This window comes from Lissotriton helveticus, chromosome 7 (assembly GCF_964261635.1).
Source record: "Lissotriton helveticus chromosome 7, aLisHel1.1, whole genome shotgun sequence".
In the NCBI taxonomy this organism is placed as follows: Eukaryota; Metazoa; Chordata; class Amphibia; order Caudata; family Salamandridae; genus Lissotriton; species Lissotriton helveticus.
In genome coordinates this window covers 1,595,640,027-1,595,659,654 of record NC_136068.1, presented here as the reverse complement: position 1 = coordinate 1,595,659,654, position 19,628 = coordinate 1,595,640,027, and the positions used below count along the sequence as shown (strand labels likewise).

General features: G+C 44.8%; 1 protein-coding gene across 1 annotated transcript in view; it reads right to left on the bottom strand.

Annotated features, from left to right (window-relative positions):
- LOC144770563 (bifunctional polynucleotide phosphatase/kinase-like) overlaps nt 1–19,379 on the bottom strand; it is a 278,083-nt gene extending 258,704 nt beyond the window's left edge. The window contains exon 1 of the mRNA XM_078655180.1: nt 19,165–19,379. The gene's annotated coding sequence lies outside the window, so the exon portion shown is untranslated. The remainder of the gene's footprint in view (nt 1–19,164) is intronic.
- Between the last annotated feature and the right edge of the window lie 249 nt (nt 19,380–19,628).

Below are 19,628 nucleotides of genomic sequence, written 5' to 3'. Positions count from 1 at the left end.
GCACTGGGCGCGGTCCAGGCGCAGACGGGCTTACCTTTGGTGCGCCTTTGGCGCACAATCGGCGCGCCCGCTGCGCGTGACCGCTGCGCGTACGCGTGGTCGCCATTTATGGCGAAGAGGGAGGAGCAGAGGGGAGGGCACAGAAGGAAAAGCGGGCGTGGCCGCTAGCACGGCGGCGGTCAGGGGGCAGAGACACAGTAACAGTACAGGCAATGAAAAAATAATCAAAACGTTAAATGGGAAATAAAATATGGGTTAGCAAGCTGCAGGGAGACAAAAAGAAAATTAGCACAACACGAAGATACTGCGGGGGCCGGGGCAGGCTCAGCGAGGCTGTGGGCAGCAGCGGGACGAGTTGCACACGCAACAGCTGGTGGCCGTGCGGCACGGGGGTGTCCTGAGAACTAGGCAACTAGGCAAAACACTATCTATCCGAAGACGACCTAACAAGGATTCTCACAGAGCAAACCTTCAATAGCCATGGTTTGTCACACTGGATGAGGAAATACCAGAAGCAGTGGCTACTACGGTAATCTGTGAGATGCCATACAACATAATACCCATCTATACGCTTTAATATAAAGTGATAATAATCCACACGTAATTACCTAAATACTCATATGCTTTTCACAATAAAAAGGTCAGGCATAGTGCCTTTATAATAACAAAACGTAATAACCAGTTCAGGCCTATAGCCATGATCATTTGCTTGCTACCAAAACCAAATTAGTCTTGCAGAGTATAAACCACAAGTCAAAAAGTGCAATACAAGCAGTCTTTTAAGTGGAAGCACACAAATTCGGCATAATGAAATCCTGTACTCAGGGGAACCAACATGCGGTTGAATACTAAACCTTTATCTTAGTAGGACTCAGAGAGCTCTTTTTTGTGGACCACAGAAGGTAAAGTGACACTTACACTGTCAGGTCAGACCTAAAAATCTATGTAGATTATTGTAGTCCCAGATAGCTCTCAAACACAAAACTGCACTCTGAAGTATAAAGTTATTGACTGCCCTCCTCCCACATGGGCTGCTACTATAGAAAAATAAATATGGTAAATTAACTAGTAATGCAAGACACTTTAACAGCATTTTAATGTGATGTGTGTGTCCCTGAAAGTTCAAGCTCAGGCAGCTCAATAAACAAAATGATCAAAGATGTGTGGAGGGCAAATACTTTTTTGTGAAAGCACACACCTTTTGCCCAATCAAAACATGTACTCCTATCTACCAACGTGTGGGTGGAGTTGAAACTCTTCTCCTGATAGTGCTTTTACAGCCCTTTTTTAGGTTGATCGCATAATGTCCAGAGACAGCTGAGCAATCAAGCCAGACCTAACAGGTATTCTCAATGATCACATAATTAGTCACATTCAATGTATCATCTTCTTTGTGCATTCTATACAGAAGGCAATACTTTTTTCTACTCGCCCCAACCCAAGCATTGCAAAGCCAATAGGGCTGGCTTTAAAGTAATAAACAGCACTTGTGCACGCAATGCATTCAGCCAGCATGTGTGCATGTTTGTATTTCCACGCATAAGCACATTAAATTGGATCTACTGCAAAGGTTTGTTGTGTTTGTTTAAGCAAGAGTTTTTCTGCTTGCAGAAATGTAACTGCTTGCTTGGAATGTGCCCACAACTTTGGGCAGAAGCCTGCAGACATATTGCCCACTCTGTTAGAGAAGACAATGAAGGACCTAGCCCGCCCAGTCTCTCATTACACTGAACTGTTGGCATTAGTGGTAATGTAGCATTGTAGGCTAATGCACATGCAGAAGAGACATGTACACAATAACGATCGCATTAACCTTTTTAGGTCGAACCTGGCGGCAGCGCGCATGCACTGCTCACTCTGCGAGGCATGCAGTAGTGGAGTATGGATTTGAAGCCCCACCCACTATCCACCCATATTTATAATTGGCTTTTGTCATTGTCATTCGTAAATGCTAGGTTCCGATTCATTATGAGGCTTGTTAGTCCATCCTTGGTACCGCCTTATCTCTATTTGTTACTGCCCTTCCTTACTGTATTGCTCACATAAGTCTTTCGGGAGAACTCTTTGGTCAATCAATCAATCTAAAGACCACTAGTGGGAGGCCTGCTTTAGCAATGGCAACCGTTTTTTTTTGTAACTTTGCAACTTTCACAATGTGCCACACAATCGCTGCTTTTCTTTAATTTAAATGAGAAGGGATCGCTACTTTTCCTTAATATAAATTAGAAGAGCTGCGCAATTACATAATTCAGAAATTACATAATTTGGAAAGAATTGCAGGTCGTTGAGCCGACATCAAGGTTCAAACCCTAAATCTCCAGCTCAAAGTCGGAGTCACGCTATTCTATCAATGGCAAACGTTTTTTGGAAACTTTGAAACTTTCCCTATGTGCCACACGCACCCACAGGCAGGCCGCTGCAGCTTGCCCAAAATCAGATCGCTGCTTTTCTCTAAATGAGTCGAGCTGCAGGATCAAAGGTGCTTGGGGGTAGGAGGCGGCTGGGCAGGGTCCCTTCTTCTTAACTTTAGTAATGAGTGCGGCGCCCGCTTCAGGGATACCGAGCTCTCGCGTTTGTTGTTTTTTTAACTTTAATGAGCTTGTCGCCCACTACACAGACACCGCGCTCTGCAATGCAATAGGTGTTACTTTTGGTATTGTAAATGACAATGCCTTTTAATTTTTAGGTCTCGCCTGTCAATGCGCTTGCGCATTGAGCTTGCGAGAATATAGGGGCTTATCCAGAGTTTAACCGAACTGGCGATTTCATGAGGTGCCCGTGAAAAGCAAGCTCAATGCGCAAGCGCATTGACCTAAAATGCGCGTGCACATGAAAGCCAGCTATCTGCCGGGAGCAGCTTCACCGCCCACTGCTGCATCAAAGGCTTTCGGAGCTTTCACTTTCACGGCCGCCAGGCCGTGTCTCTCGTTTCTCCGCCCCCCTTCTCCCCTCCCCACTCGCTCATCAAAGGCTGCTCACTCTCCTTCTCCCCCGCCCCCCACCCCATCCGACTTGTTCACTTAGTTGCAGCACAACATAAGATTGCACGTGTTTGCTGGCCATCGCCCCCATCTCGCTCTACATTGCTGCTTACCACATCCCATCCTGTTGCTTGTTTTACTTCTGTTACCCCACCAGAAAAACTAAATGCAACCCGAAGCCGATCCCGCGACCGGGGGTGTCACCAGCACGCCACCTTCCCTCCATGCATGTCTCCCTCCCTAACCTCATGTCGATCCCCTTTCTTCCTCACCTCCCCTCCTCCGCACCGAAGTCTTAAATCTCCCATGTGTCCTACTCACTGCTAATCTCCAGTCTCAGGTCCTAACTCGGTCATCCTCATGCCTCCTTCGATTGTCTCTCTTCTCACAAACCTCACAGCGTTGCATTCTGGGACTTGTAGTGTCACTGTAAGCATTAAGTGTGTGTGCAAAGTGGCGTTTTCTACGAAGCCAGCAGTGGCTCAAAGGGTCGCGCGTGACATGGAAGGTATGTTCCCCACGTGCCCATGCATCTCCCTGTCACCACCCCAGTCTCCACTGCCCTCTCTTCCCTCCGCCCCCCACGGTCGTCTGCTCGCCTTCTCTACACCAGGTCCCATCACCCCTGCAAAGCACCCTTGTCTCCCCCCTCCCTCACCCCCACCTGTTGCGCCATGCCTGCAAACGCGGTGCAGCTCCACGCATGGACCTGTATGGACACCAACAAGAAAACAATGTAGTGTAACAACAGCATGTTGGTTGTGCGGATTATTTTCCTTTCGAGAATGATGTCATATGCAAAGCCACAAGGTAACACAACTGCATGACTTGTAATTGAACGTCACTAATGCAATACTTTTAATAGTAAAAGGTATGAAACGTATTTCAAACTAATTCATTCTTTATCATGATTGCAAATCAGACACAGCGTGTCTCGTGGCGCATGCGGAGTTCAGCTGTAATTAAAACATAGGGATGATTAATTAATGTAATACAATTTTGCAATGGTTCGCATCACTTCATGGTTTGGTTTATTTTAATATCGATTGTTGGCAAAGATTGAATCTACATAATGTGTTCAATGTTTATCCTTTCGTAGTTACATGCCAGAATCTAGTTCAGGACGTCCCTTCTGACATCATAGGCTGGTTAAACTAAAACATCTGTGATTATTTATTGCATTTATGGCCTTCATGAACGCTCCCCCCCCTCCCCGCCGCTCTCCCTCTATCTTTTATCTGTTGTCTTGTACTTTAAGGGTGTTGGTGATTACATCAGAGGCACCACCATCATTTGTCTTCAAAGGCTTGAAGGCAATCTGCTTCCCCGCCCCCCCTAGTGTGTATGGCTTTTCTCGCTCGCTAATGCGTTTTTCCCCTCCCACCCTTCCTTTGATGTCCTCCGCGCGTGGCCTCTGCCTGACGCCTCTCCGTCCTTCACAGCCCCTCTCGGTCATGGAATCTCAAATTTGGGGACTAAATCTTCAAAACAAGCCTGTTCATGCTGGCAATTAGAATCCTTTCTTTCTTTCCTTTCATCCTTTCCTTCCTTTCCTTCCTTCCTTTCCATCCTTTCTGGCCTTCCTTTTCTTTCTTCCATTCCTTCCTTCCTTCCTTTCCTTCCTACCTTCTTCCTTCTTTCTTCCGTTCTTTCTTTCTTCCCTTCCCTTCCACATTATCACTCAGCACCACCACAGCATCACTCAGCTCCACCCCAGCATCACTCAGCGCCACTCCAGCATCACTCAGCACCACCACAGCATCACTCAGCTCCACCCCAGCATCACTCAGCTCCACCCCAGCATCACTCAGCTCCACCCCAGCATCACTCAGCTCCACCCCAGCATCACTCAGCTCCACCCCAGCATCACTCAGCTCCACCCCAGCATCACTCAGCGCTACCCCAGCATCACTCAGCGCTACCCCAGCATCACTCAGCGCTACCCCAGCATCACTCAGCGCTACCCCAGCATCACTCAGCGCTACCCCAGCATCACTCAGCGCTACCCCAGCATCACTCAGCGCCACCACATCACCACTCAGCACCACCACAGCATCACTCAGAACCACCACAGCATCACTCAGCATCACTCAGCAACCATCACCACATCATCACTCAGCATCACCACATCATCACTCAGCACCACTCAGCATCACCACATCATCACTCAGCACCACCGCATCACTCAGCGCCACCACAGCATCACTCAGCGCCACCACAGCATCACTCAGCGCCACCACAGCATCACTCAGCGCCACCACAGCATCACTCAGCGCCACCACAGCATCACTCAGCGCCACCACAGCATCACTCAGCGCCACCACAGCATCACTCAGCGCCACCACAGCATCACTCAGCGCCACCACAGCATCACTCAGCGCCACCACAGCATCACTCAGCGCCACCACAGCATCACTCAGCGCCACCACAGCATCACTCAGCGCAACCACAGCATCACTCAGCGCAACCACAGCATCACTCAGCGCAACCACAGCATCACTCAGCGCAACCACAGCATCACTCAGCGCAACCACAGCATCACTCAGCGCAACCACAGCATCACTCAGCGCAACCACAGCATCACTCAGCGCAACCACAGCATCACTCAGCGCAACCACAGCATCACTCAGCGCAACCACAGCATCACTCAGCGCAACCACAGCATCACTCAGCGCAACCACAGCATCACTCAGCGCAACCACAGCATCACTCAGCGCAACCACAGCATCACTCAGCGCAACCACAGCATCACTCAGCGCAACCACAGCATCACTCAGCGCCACCACAGCATCACTCAGCGCCACCACAGCATCACTCAGCGCCACCACAGCATCACTCAGCGCCACCACAGCATCACTCAGCGCCACCACAGCATCACTCAGCGCCACCACAGCATCACTCAGCGCCACCACAGCATCACTGGTTCAAATATGTTCTTTCAATGTTTCAAGCTGTTTTCAAGCTTTATTACAAATCACAAAAAGATGTTAATATTTCACTTCTGTTCTTGGATTTTCGTCACAATAGAAAACACTGAATATATAAAAGTTATTGACAAAAGTTTAAGCTATTGCCATTACAAATTTAATAAATTATTTAACAATTCATTTTTTTTTTAAAATTAAAAAGCCATTGTTATTTGTAATATCAATACATCTAAGTCACGTAAATACAAAACATGTTGCATTACAAATGCTATAGGTGTCACATTTGCGAAAGTTATAACTATTGGCATTGTAAATGACAAAGCTATTAATTTAGCTATTTTAACAAACACATACATTAAAAAAATGTCATTTAGAAGACCAATAGCTCAAACGTTCTTAATGCGAGACCTATTGCATTTCCAATGCTTGTTTATATAAGAGATTGCCATTTACAATGACAATAGTTCAAAAACCCGTAATTGCGAGACCTATTGCATTGTAAATGTTTGTTTAATCCATTAACAGGCTCTCTGAAGCTGCCTAATGGGTAACCAGACAAGCCTCTCTCTTTACTAAGCGATTCTAAAGATGGGAAAGGAGCTCATTGTGCACCTGGTGGGAGCAGCTGAAAACATGTATCGATCACTCATACAACCAGTACAGACAGCAGCAGGGCATGCATCATTGCCACACATACACAGGCAGAGCATAGGCAGCTCAGGTGCAACACACATACAAATCAGGAATAGCTTGGGCCGCAGCAGTGACATCCTCCCTTATAAAGAACACATTGTGCAATAGCAGTGCAAGTTTCCTACACTTACACAAACACAATTACTGTCTGCAAGTGGCAGATCAGTGAAGCCTACAATCACAGAGATTAAAACACACTAGCCTCCCCTCTACCCATAAAATGACATCAGGGGTCTTAGGTTTGAGGGGAGGGGAAGATTTATATAGATTAGGAGAGAACTGCAAAGGACTAGGTTTTGGAAGAGGATATGAAGCAGGGTAGGAACAGTACTCCAGATCACTTACGTGCCAGCGGCCCCTCTATCACTGCAACACTTGGCCACAAGACAGCAAAACGCAATGTGTGTCAACAGACAGCAAAACGCAATATGTATTCACAATTTCAACTGTTCAATTGTTTTTGGATAGAGCAAAAGGCTTTTTCCAGATTCAATAAGATAGAGAGGACAGGAAGTACACAGGCATCAGAAGTGCAAACTTCTCTACAATACAAAGAACAAGTACAACATGGATAGCAAAAGTGTAAAACACAAATACACACTAACCGCTATAGCAGCGTAAGCAAAAGTGCAAGCATCTGTCATTAAACATGTACAGTTTCTGCAGTAGAGGTACAAGTTTCCTTCATCATATAGACAAAAGTGTTATAGCAAATAGCTATCTCACACACAGTACCCTTCCCTCCTTTCACCACCAGGAAAGACCATGAAGTTCAATATATGCAGGGACAGACTGCAATAGGTAATGTGGCTACACTCAGTAATCCTGGGAATCAGATCATGTTAAGCAATACACAGGGAAATACACTACAAACGGTGGGGCCGGGTGCATCATTGGCGGACCTATGCCATGTAAAGATGGGTCTCAGACCTACACAACAAAATTCATGCTATACGCTCTGTAAGCTTTAAAATAGATCTAATGTTATTAAAAGAAATGAGAGGTGCACAGCCTACTCTTTACTTGCCCTCTATGAATCTTCTGAATATCCATATATCTATATAAACACTTGCAAACACACATATATATACACACACATGCATACAGACACATTACTCTTAGGCCTACTAGTCATCGTTGATGAAGGGATCCCTAAACAATTATGCCTATAAAACATATACCCACCCTAGCTGTGTGCCATGAATGGTCTGGTAATTCATGCAACTAGGCAAAGACCATGTCATAATGACTGGGGCGAGGAAGAAGAGGGCTAAGCGTAAAGTAGACAGACAAGAAAGGAGCCTGGCATACAAGGGTGCCCAGATCCTCTACCTGTGAGTCAAAGAGACTGCTACCAAGAATGCTTCCTTCAGAGTCAGAAACTTCAGATCCACGAGGAGAAAGGCTCTACAGGAGGACCCTGAAAGGTAAGCAAACTAAAGGCAACTCTCGCAAAGAAAAAAGAAAGGGAGGGCCCACATGGCGAGACAAAGAAATGCTTATCAATAAGTGAGCTGCCAAAGCCTTCCCATCACCCAGGCTAGCCGATGGCTTTCAAAATACCGGCATAGCAGCCCATTGAGGTCTCGAAGCAGAAATGGACAGATTAAGCCCAAACTGATCCCACGAGATCTGCAGCACAGATGAGAAGCCACATTCTAAGGGTAAATGTAAATGTAGGATACTTGTAAAGCGCACAGCTGCCCATCACCGGGGCGTCCCGGCGCTGTATAACGCTGTGGAACCCTTCCTGGCTCTCCCTGTGAGATGCCCCACCTGGGCACCCCCAAGGTGAAGCCAGGCATCCCAGTGTTGTAGGGGCCGTTGTGGAGATTAAGCAAGCTATTGCCCTGAGTTGCAGCATGGGACCCATGATTAGAGTAGGCGCTGAGGCGAGAATTATCGAGTCCGCAGACATTGAGCTCAAGACCCTGCCGCGTCGGGAATTGAACCCTGGTCCCGAACCTGATCTCTGCTTCAGGGTCTGCCGCTTCTCCAAGGGTGATACAGAAACAGCTGAAGACAAGCTCTGGGATGTCCCCAGTGGTACGCTATGGACTTCAAACTGGAAGGCTGGGATACTTATGTATGGCCTCACCTAAAAGACAGAGGAGACACCCAATATGCACATCCCTCCTTTCAACTTCCAAAACGAAACGGGCGGCCTCTCTGGAAGAGGGTAACTCTTGGGAACAAGAAGCGATGTAACCAAAGGCAATTTCCAAAGATAATGTGTTGAGAGAGGAAAGCAAGTCCAGATTCCTAGCCAACAAGCTGGAGATTAAAGAACTCTCTATGTGGGTGGCAAAAGCTCATGGAACAGTAAAGACACAGGAAGTCATGTGGCTCGGGAATCCCGGCCAAAGACATACAGGTGAAAGTTGTATCTCCAGCAAGGAGGATAGCAGGTCCCACAATATTACTATTCTGGACTCCGGGAGGTACATCAGAAAAAAATTAATCACCTACAGGTCCTATAGGGGCTGCAATTCTGAAGAAATACAGAGAATCCAATTATCCAGGTAAGAACAGAATGGCAATTTTTGAGTTTATAGGTTGAAATTGGGTGTGTACGTTCAAGTTCAAAGTTGTTTGGAAATGAGATGCCGAGGACTGATGGTTTCCAGGACTCAAATAAGGTGATGGTGGATAGAGCCTTGTGTCCAGAATCTTTAGGTAGGCCACAAATTCTCAGGTTGCTAGGTCTATAGCAATCTTCCAAATCAGTGATTTTACGTTTGAGATAGTTTATTACAGTCGGTATCTGTTAGTTGTTTGGATTGAGCATACAAGCGGTCTTCAACCATCCCTATTCTGCCTCAACATCCTGAGGTTGACATCCTTCAGGTCCTTTCTGATCCCTGAAACTTCTGTCTGTAGAAGATCAATATTTGTTTTGGTACTCTGAGCTATGTTGTGTACGTGGTTTCATTTTTAGGTCTCGCCTACGCATCGCGCATGTGCTGCATAGGAGGAGACCTTTAGAAATCGATTCCTTTTTTCTGCCAAAAACGTGCACGCTTTGCATGCTTTCAATGGCAACGCGTGCCTTCTTGTTCAATTATTATTACCAGTTTGGCAGCAACATAAAGCGCTGTGGTGTATATCTCCCGGCTCTTCACAGGCGGCCTTCATATACATTTTTTACGTTTCAGCTGCTTTCTTCCTATTGGCTCCTTGAAGCATTCCTGTAACCCTCCAGAGCAATGCTCCCGACAGCCTGGATTTTGTTTGAAGAAATCAGTGACATTTGCTTCAAATGTCACTTTTCACGCCACAGTTTAAAAACAGCATATCTCGTGACCCCGGCTTCGAAGAGACTGTTGATTTGCAAACAGAATTGATGGAGTGAGGCCCGCCCAAAACCCACCCCTTCCTTCATTCACCACGCTACCAATGTATTATTTATCCACCGTGTGTACATGCTGCCTTATTTTTTACCAAACAAGACAATTCAGTGGATTATGATTCCGGAGCAGTCTTTGCAGGGTCCCCCCCATCCCTTTTTTTTTTTTTAACTATTTCCGAGTCAGGTGATGCTTGTCAGTTGAGCAGTGGACCCGTGAGTGACAGCATACTATCTGTCGAAATAAGGTGCACTTTTACGGTAATGTGACATTTTATGAGCCGGCTGACTGCTTTCAAACTGCGATTTATGCTCAAAATCCTGTGTGGCTGGAGGTTGGCGGTGGAGGGAAAGGGGAAAGTGGCAGGGCAGAAAAAGCCAGGTATGTTGCATCAGAGGCGCTTCTTCAGCAGGACTTGCTGTCAAGAGGCTGCTTCAGTGCGCTTACGACCAGCTGAAAGGTTCTTGTACGCAGCCGATATGTGGATGGTGCTTGAGGGTGAATGAAATATACAAATTTCGGTAAAGCTGAAAAAATAATGCTATCTGTCGTTGGTACAAGGCTCTGCTGTGACGTCGTGGCCGTGACTGACCTGAGGGATCACTGGTCTGGTAAACAAGCATTGCCATAACCAATAGGTCTCAACTTTGGGACCTTATAAGTGTTTAGTTATCCATCACAATATCCTTGGTTCAACAATATCAAGTGTTGCATGGTTAAACACTTATAAGGTCCGAAAGGCGAGAACTATAGGCTATGCCAATGCTTGTTTAAGAATAGCTTCAAGCGTAGTGGCATGGTCTTGCTTATCTATTATTGGGGATTCAGGAATCGGAGGTACCTGTTTTGGTCTTTTAAGGAAACTTTTCCCTTCCTTTCCTGTTTTCTCCTTATTCTCCTGCAATTCCTCCATAGTTGCTGATATAGTAAAGTGAGAGCTACCGTAATATATTTACTGCAGAGTATGGTACAGAGGAATTATATCACTATTGCCCAGACAGCCTGAAATCTAGACTTTTTCCGAGAGGAGATACTGTACCTTCCTATTGACTCAACACATGGGACCCTTGATGCTTTACTCGCGCCTCTCTTTATCCCCTTTTTCTTTTACTTCCTCTGTCTTCCATTCTTCTCCTTCCCCATGTCTTTGTTGCTTCTTGCTTTGAGCATCTGACCACATCCTCCTAACGGCTACAGACCCATAAATATTTCTCACTGTGGGATCTTTAGGAATATACAGGAGGCAATCCATACCAGAGTCCAATAAAGAAAGGCTATGCTGACAGGCCACCATAAGAACTGCTAAAAACCCAGATTGAAACAGCAAGGCCATAGCAAGCCTTTGAATGCAGCCAAACTTTTTTTGAACAAGGATCAATTCCACATTTCACTGGCCAGCAGCTCACATACCACAATATCTCCTCAAGCTAAGCAGGGAGAAAACAAAGGAGATGAAGATAAAGACCAACCTGGCAGGGGCCACATCAGTCCTGAAGAACCTGCTCTCAGTCAGAGACACGAAAAAATGCTGAATGCTGGGAATGCCAGCCCACTTGTACTGCCCAACTATGAGTAGACATGAATTTAATTGGCAGTATTTTCCTGCAGTGTCCCATAACAAGGTGGGACTCTCCTCTCAAGTAACGAATCAGACAAGGAATATAGAGGTGATGTATTTTACTAGAGCAAAGTCCGCTACCGAGCTAGAAGTCAAAAGCAGTACAGAACAACAGCCCTTGAATCTAGAAAAATGCAGGCCATCTGGCAATATAAACTCGTTTGCTGCATTGCCGCTTCAATTGATCAGAAATCAATGTTGATTGATAAAACAAATCTAGTTTCAACTCTACCTGAAACAGCAAAATCTGGAACACACAAATTATTGTGAATGTGATCTATTAAGGTAAATGGTGCATGCTTAAGCACTGCGATGCACAGTGCACCATGTTTGGAGTAGGTCTCTAAACCACAACCACCATAACCAACATTTACTTAAGGGAGATACTACATTCAACATCCACCCAACCATACATTGGGAAAGGGCACCAATGCAAATTGGAGAACACTGCTGTCTCATCACGGGTATGGAGCATTACATAAATGTAACAAAATCAAATAAATTAATAATAATGAATTTAGGCACCTGAAATTAAGGTACAAATAATTAGCTGGAAAGGGTTGGTAGGCTTATTTATGGAACTCAAATAGGCTAACAAGTGCACTATTTAGACAAGAGTGCCCTTCCACTTAATTTATCAAATCTGCCATGGAATTGTGTTACTGGTGTGCTGTTATCAGGTCCACAAAGCCTAACAGAAATTACATGAGATACATATACTGGCAGCCATGGAGACCTGCCAAGGGCATCTACCACTAGACAGGCTAGAGCACCTGTACAGGAGAACTACCTATGTATCACCCATTCAAGAGTACAGGTGATCTACCACCTGGCAGCAGATGAAACATGCAGAAGATGCATTTTACTGACAGTCTAGAGTAGTGTTTCCCAAACTGTGGTCCGCGGACCCCCAGTGGTCCGTGACACATTCCCAGGGGGTCAGGCAACAGTTTTAAAAGCACAGAAGTTTCTTGTATAATTAGCAGGTTTCCAGCAACAATAAAAGTGTCAAGATAAAGCCAGTGATTAATGTACCTGCTGGAGCTGAGAAGAATTTTGTTTAGTGGCAGCTTTGACTTAACTAATGTAGCACAGAGGGTTAATGTGCCTACTGCAAAGAACATGTAACATGCATTTTAAAAAGCAGCATTTTATGTGCACAGGTTCGTGGTTACTGCTTTTGTCACAGAGATTCTTTTGTTACTGTGCACTTAATAAGTGACAATCGTAATGTAGCAGAGGGACCTATAAACATGTCATCAAAGAGCTGCTTGCAAACTGCATGGTACCAGTTAGTAACTTTTGTTTTTTCCCAGTTATTCATTATCCTGATGCTGCTAAAAAGATTTATTTGGGTGGAAATACATTTTTAATGTTAAAGTCAGTGCTAGCCACTGTGTTATGTTCTGAATCCTGAGTTTGTGCTTTTCCAGACCAAGCACTCTTTAAACACTTTATATACACACTGATTTACATGTATGAATCAATGTCTCTATATGTGTGTGATGTGAAGTGCCCTGACTTCCTACAATGGTATGAGATGCTATAAAACAAATCAAATACATGACAGAGGGGCTATTATTCAATATAAAATAGTAAGGGCAGATGTACGATCCGTTTCTATATGCGCGAACGGGTTCATGAACCCGCTTTCACATGCAAAAACGTATTGGGTCAAGTACATTGCCTATTTTCCGAAGTCGCAATTTGTTTGCGACTCGCTAAATAGGTTTTGCAACTTGCTATTTGGAAGGGGCATTCCCATCCAAATAGCGAGTCTTAAAACCATGTACAAATGTTTTGCGGTCGCAAAACACTCGCAATTACCACCTACTTCAAGTAGATGGTAATGCATTCGCAAATGGGAAGGGGTCCCCAGGGGACCCCTTCCCTTTGCAAATGCATGCAAAATAATTTTTTAAGGGTAGGCAGTGGTCCCAGGGACCTCCGCCTGCCCTTAGAAAATGAAACGAAAAACTTTCTTTTTTTTAATTTTTTTATTTTTTTTATTTTTTTTAAATGCACGGTAAATGGGCTACATTTTTTTTTTTAAACTGCTTTATTTAAAAGCAGTCCCAGAAATGGTGGCCTGCAGAGTCCAGCAGGCCACCATACCTAGGAGGGCTGGCATTCCCAATAGGCTCGCAAATTGCGAGAGGCTCATTAATATTAATGAACCTCGCAATTTGCGACCCCATTGAGAATCCGAAACAGTGTTAAACACACTGTTGTACATTTCATTTTAGCGACTCGCAATGTGTCGCCAATTGCGAGGCGCTAAATGAAATGGTCGTACATCTGGCCCCAAAATCCTTAGGGGCAGATTTACAAGCCTCTTGTGCCTCTTTTACGCCGCTGTTGCGTCATTTTCGTGATGCAGCGGCGGCGCAAAAGACGCGCCATGGTGCAGGGTATTTACAACATGACGCATCTGGGAGATGTGCCACGTTGTAAAGCCCTGCGCCAGAAGGAGGCGTTCCTGCGCAGGGGGGCGTTCCAGCGCAGGAACAACTCTTAAAAGTGGCTGAGTGAAATCTACAAGATTTCACTCCGTCACTTTGGGACCCATGCTGCGTCAAAACCCTGCACCTGCTTGAAGCAGGCGTAAGGATTGACGCAGCATTAACAAGATAGGGACCCCAGAGCATTGCTGGTGCTGTGTCGCGCTTGCGGCACAACTCCAGCAATGCGTCATCTTTACGGCACAGATGCGTCATGCATCTGTGCTTTTTTGCCCCATGAGGCGCAGCATTGTAAAGGCGGTGCATCATTGGTGGCGGAGGCATGGTGCACAATAAGTGGCGCATCCCTGCTGAAATGCATGGATGCGTCACGTGTAAATCTGCGCCTAAGTACTTTGAGCATTTGTTTTGTGTGCACACGTATGTATTTTTTTCGAACTACTGTTTTAATATTTGAACTTTAAGTCATACAAATTGCTTGGGGGTCCCCGGATTCCAGAAGTGACTCAATGGGGGTACTCAGGAGTCAAAAGTTTGGGAACCACTGGTCTAGAGGGAAACAGCAAAATCTCCCACTGGCACCCTAGAAATGTTACTAAACAACAAACTTAGGGGTCTATTAGAAATCCAGAAGTAATTCTATGCTTTTGTAATCATGTCAACAGTACATGAGAAACAAACACAGCAGATCCAACAAACCATACCACCAAAAAGTGAAGCACCAGGTAACGTGAGTCACCCCTGGTGAAGGATTCCCATCAAAAGTCTTGTATGGATCAATATTCTCATTTGGTAGTCCTTATCGGGTATCGTGTCTCTTGATCATTGAGACTGGCATACCCCGACAACCAGTTAGGGGTAGCGACCCACAATCACTCGGTACTACCACATGATGTTGATACAATGGGAAGTGCAGTGCAAAAGCAAAAAACGTGGTGATTTAAAACATGTGGGCTGAAACATGTTGGTCTCCTCGCAGCTATTTGTGTGGACTGCGCTGATGCTATTATACTGTTCTTGTTTATAAAGGGGAAGGGGCTAACGTTTATTAAAACTGGTTTGTGTTAGGTTCCCTATCCTGTTTTAAATCACCACGTTTTTTGCTTTTGCACTGCACTTCCCATTGTATCAACATCATGTGGTAGTACCGAGTGATTGTGGGTCGCTACCCCTAACTGGTTGTCGGGGTATGCCAGTCTCAATGATCAAGAGACACGATACCCGATAAGGACTACCAAATGAGAATATTGATCCATACAAGACTTTTGATGGGAATCCTTCAACAGGGGTGACTCACGTTACCTGGTGCTTCACTTTTTGGTGGTATGGTTTGTTGGATCTGCTGTGTTTGTTTCTCATGTACTGTTGACATGATTACAAAAGCATAGAATTACTTCTGGATTTCTAATAGACCCCTAAGTTTGTTGTTTAGTAGTTTGTTCCTGTGGGGGATACTACTTAGGCTTGGTCTCTTAAACGTCCCTCCAGCCCTACAATACTGTGTAGTTATTTCACCCTAGAAATGTTACCAGAAAGCCAACTAGAAATCAGAGACACGCCATCTCCCAACGGCCAATGACGTATTTCTGTCAGCAGCTAATAAAATGTGTCAAAACATCCACATACCGACAGCTCAGGAGATCTACCTACTAACAGCCAAGGCGAGACAACCAGTCTAGAAAAAGCTGCCTGCTGGCTGCCTCGGAGAAAGCCCAGGAGACCTGGCACACCAACAGCTCAGGAAATTAAAAGTTGAGATGGATGGAGACAGAAACCAAGCACTGATAGATAGATTCAGGGAAGGACATGGGTTATCTGGATACATATTTTAGAGACTGGATAAAAGGACTGAAGGATGTGGGCCCGGATCAAGACTTCTGTGAATGGGTCAAAAGAAGGATTAAGGATTGAGTGGATGGGGGAAAAGGGAGAATAAATGGCTGCTACAGTACATTGGTCCCTTATGATCCTGGAAGAGGAAAAAAGGAGTTTGGGGTAGGATAATAAAATAAATGTTAAAAGTAAGGTAAATGGATGGTATGGGATAAAAGGCTTGGAGGATGTGACAACTGGTGGGAGCTTTAAAGGCTGGTATTTGAGGTCAGAGGATAAATTCAGGAATGGCTTCATGGTGGAAGAAATGAAAAATTAAAAACAATTAAATAATTAAGAAAGGGCTAAACAACAGGGGGCATGGTATGGGGGAGGAACTGACAGTTTAAAGTCTGATTTAATGGATGCAAAGGGTAAAGAGTTAGTCCAAACTATGAAGATTTTTTGGGGTTTGGATCAAAATATTGAAGTGGTGAAGTATTTGAAGGACCCACAAGTACACAGAGCACTAACCAAAAACAATCTTCATAGTTTGGACTAACTCTTTACCCTTTGCATCCATTAAATCAGACTTTAAACTGTCAGTTCCTCCGCCCATACCATGCCCCCTGAAGTTGATAAAAATAGATACCATTTATTTGGAGAATAATAAAACCAGCTCCTAATAACTAGAGGCTCAGTTCACATAGCATGCTATATAAATGTATGCATGTATATGGTATTTCCATAGAGCGAACCTAGCATAAAGCAGCAAAACGGTGTACAGGGTCAAAGACAAGGATAAAGTCAACGAGAGATCGGAGAAGCTGGGATGTAGGCCGTCAATGCACTGTGGTGTAGTCTTAAAGAGGCGCGCTTTAAACATTTTCCTAAACTGGGACAGACTTGAGGCGGTCCAGGTGGCTACTGGGATGGTGTTCCACATCCTGGCTGAACAGATGGAAAAGGCCCGCTGCCTTGTTTTTTCTTTTTTACGCTTCTTAGTCTGCAGTCTAGTGGAGTCCTGGCAATGGGTGTGCAGAGATCCACCAGAGATGGCGTGCTTGTCAGCAAGATAAACAGGGTGCTGGTTATGATGACTATGTAAATGATGTAGCTGATTCTGAAGATGGATCAGGCTGGCAATGGGACACATCGGAGTTCCATCAGAACTGGGGCAAAGTCACCATATTTTTTCATCATGCCCCGATTGAGACATGGTGATATGTGTAGAATGCCGCATGGGTGCCAGTGTGGGGTCTTGGAGGCCACAGAGCAAGGCACTACTGCCATCCAGATGTGGGAGTAAAAGGTCTTGTACAGCAGTTTTGAAGTCAATTTCTGGAAGGGAAGGATTTGGGGTTGAGTTAAATTAAGGTATGGGTCTGGTGAATTAATGGTTAAATCATTAGCTGGGTCCATGAATGAAGAGGATTATAGTCTGGATCGACAGAGAGTTCGAGTCAGGGGCAGATGGGTGAAGGGAATGATAGAGAGTTAGCTAGGTCACAAAATAAGAAGTGGTGGATAAATAAAGAGAGTATTTATAGCTGAGGGTATAAATGAAAATAGGAAGCAAGCAGGGATTTGAGTTGGTCAGGTCTTGCTAGGTCTTATGTCGGCAATAAATAAAATTTACTTTGAAACAGGCACCTACTGGGCCATATATTTGTTTGCTTAACATTACAGGCAAAAACATTGTCCGATTTAAAAACAATGACTGGAAAACTCCTCAAAGTAATTAATGTCAGTGATGCAGCCCCGGATTATATTTATTACATTTTACTTCATCATGGATTTCCTATGAGTTTCTGCTTTTTCTAGATGTTATGTTTTTAAAGTTTTTTTTGTGTGACATTCCACTCTTGTAGGGTTGCATATTATGAACGGAATCACCTCTAGGTGTCTGGGTGAGTAGAGGCTGCAGGTGAATGTTCATGAAGGGGTCCTTACTAAGAGCTCTAGAGTTGAGGCTGAAGGCAGTGTGAGTATCTCATAGTGCCTATCAGTACGTCACAAACGTTTTCAGACTATATGCTCATCCAATCCTTCGCCCCTCTGCAGGGATGTATGTCGTTACAACGCATGCTTTTTCCACGCATGCCTTTACAACGCAGGTTTTACAACGCAAGTCGTTACAACGACTTGCGTTGGGGGGCGCTGGATTGTGAATAGTTTAATTTACTATTCCAACTCCAGTCCCCGTGGATAGTAGGGAAGGTTTTGGATAGTAAATTAAACTATTCCCTATCGTACAGCGCCCTCCAGCGCAAGTCGTTGTAACGACTTAAGTTGTAATTCCTGCGTTGTAAAGGTACTGCGTGGAAAAAGTTTCGTTGTAAAGGATGTTTACCCTCTGCAGAGTGCACAAAGCAATGGTCGCACGCACATATGCCATTTGTAATTAGCATGGTATGTGCAATTTTGTGAAGGAGGTTTACATTCCTTTTGATATATTGATAGTATCAAAGGAAAAGAAAATCTGCATTTAAATACACGCACAAGGTCAGAATAGAAAACTAGTGATGATTTTGAAGAGGAAAGAGATGATGTGTGACATATGCAGGGGAAACATTTCAGAAAGATGTGGGAAGAAAACAGGCATGAGTGTAAGAGTGCAAAACTGCAGAAGAAAGGGGTGTTATGTTAATAAGCCTAATAAAGAGTATGGGGTCAGATGGCACTGTAGAAAGCAGAGGCAGAGGCTCACGTTTTAAGCCACGCCTTTAATTACAAAGTTCACTACTTTTGAGAAAGCTTCCTAGTGAAAGCAGTGCTGGCAAGTTTCCCAGGTGCATGTGTCAGTATCTTACCTACTCCTGCCTTTTACTGGTAGTCCTGTGTATCACCGTTATAAAATCAAGACAATTCGCAAAATGAAAAAAAAAAACAGGATAGGGTGGCCTACTCGCGGACGGACCTGGAAAACTTGAGACTTTCGTACATGCTTATAGACCCGATTCAGGCAGAGGACTCACGATTTTTGAAGCTCAAAATGGCTTTATTTTGGCTGTCTCCTGCTTGAAATTGCCCTTGAATTCAAGTCAATGAAACAGTCTCTCGATTATTATTATTATGTTATTAATCTTCCATTTGCCTCTTCTAATATATTGGCATGTGTGGACTTCTCGTGGATAAGTAGAGAAATATTGCGTACCAGTACAAAGGGCAGTGCAGGGTGAATAAACAGTGTAAATTGATAGTATTACTAGAATGAATGAGATTTATAAAGGGGTGAGTGACAAGAGTAAACGAAAGAGGGGTTAAAGAATGAGAAATAAATACACAATTGAATGAATGGTTACTCCAAAAAAAGGAACTTACCTCAGTACTTCGGTCCTACAGTTTGATTTCTCTTATTTCCGCATTACCGAAAGAAAGCCAGTACGTTATATCAACCAATGATAACACGCGCTTCCGGCTGCAGACCTCAAGTGAGCAGTTCCGGCCAAACACCGAAGAAACGCACGAGTGCCGGGCGGTCGAGCGGCCACTCATTGAGTTTCTAGTTTGGCTCCGCCCCCTCTCACTCACCGATTGCTCAGTCATACCGCTGCTCGGTATGCAGACTAAAGCAGTGGCACGCCGAGCTGAACGAACGCTTACACTTCAGACTTCACATTGTGCGCCAGCCTCTTTTACCGAAAGGAAAGGTTTATTTACCTTTGTACTACGCGCTCATTGGATGATCTGTGAATGCAAGCCTTAGCCGCGCAAGCAACAGTGCCATAGCTGCCAAGGTTTCAGATTGCTATGTGTAACATTTCCATAATTTCAGAGTAATTATG